This window comes from Pediculus humanus, genomic scaffold (genome assembly GCF_000006295.1).
Source record: "Pediculus humanus corporis 1103172107399 genomic scaffold, whole genome shotgun sequence".
Classification (NCBI taxonomy): domain Eukaryota; kingdom Metazoa; phylum Arthropoda; class Insecta; order Psocodea; family Pediculidae; genus Pediculus; species Pediculus humanus.
The window spans coordinates 266,017-267,197 of record NW_002987024.1 but is presented as its reverse complement, the minus strand read 5'-3'; positions in this window follow the sequence as shown (position 1 = coordinate 267,197).

The following is a 1,181-nucleotide window of genomic DNA, read 5'->3' as shown; positions in this document are numbered from 1 at the left end:
ATTTTATTTTGTTTATTTATTTTTTCACCTACGACGAACCTTATTCGAGGTTTAAAGAATTTTACAATTTTTTTTTTTTTAAACTCTTCTGAAATAAGAAGAATAAGAAGAAAAAATTAAAAAATAGTTTTAAGAAAACTTGGAAAAGTATTTTAAGTAAGAAAGTTTACTAATTATCGAAAAACAAATGAGTTTGTCGACGAGTTTGGTTTAAAGTAAAAAAAACTTAATTGCAGATTCATTTTCCGCGGAAAATAAACTAAAACTTCCATACAAAAACTTTCCCACCATATTTAAAGAAAATTATTTAAAAGGGAGAGGGAGGAGGAGGGGGGGAAAACAATTTCTCCGTTTACATTTATTATTTCTCATATAAAAATTTAAAAAAAAAAATTGTTTAGGAATAAAAGAAATTTTTTTTTTTTTGTAAATGACATCACGTGATTAAGGTCAAAGTGAAAATTTAACGTAAGATTATCAATTTTTTTTCTCCAATAGTTTGATAAATTCAAATAATATTAATGAGTAATTTTATTTATGTACAAAATGATGAAAAAATAATAATTTAATTATCACGATTTAATATTAATAATAATAATAATAAAGAAATTAATTAAAATAACAAAATTTAATTTTTTTTCCTCTCTCTCTTTCTTTCTCTCTCAAATAAATTAATTTTATCAGAGGGTTTGAATTTAAAAAAGAAAAGTTTTGTTTATATATATATATATTTTCAAATAATGTTTTTAGAATTTTAATAAAGAAAAATTGAAAAATTCACATGTTTTCCTTAACCTCTGGTTTTTGAAAAATATATAGCAAAAAAAAAAAAAAATGGCTCGACGTGAAACTGTTCTAAATATATAAAATTTTTTGCTCCCAAAATTTTCTAAATTTATTTTTGTGGAAACGAAAAATGTTTGTTTACATATAAGTAAAAACGGTTGGAAAAAGTTTTTTTTAAATTAAGGCTTTGTTTTACTAGTTTTTGTAACAAACATCCAATTTTCTTCATCTCGTTTAAGATGTAATCTTAGAAAGGACTCAATTTCAAAGTTTTGCTATGGTTGAAAAGGTTTTTTTTTAAAATTTTCTTTCACCACTTCTTAATGACAAAAAACGTGGAAATGTGAAAATGTTGCAAGAGGGATACTCAGTTAGGTGAATAGTTTTCCTCCTTT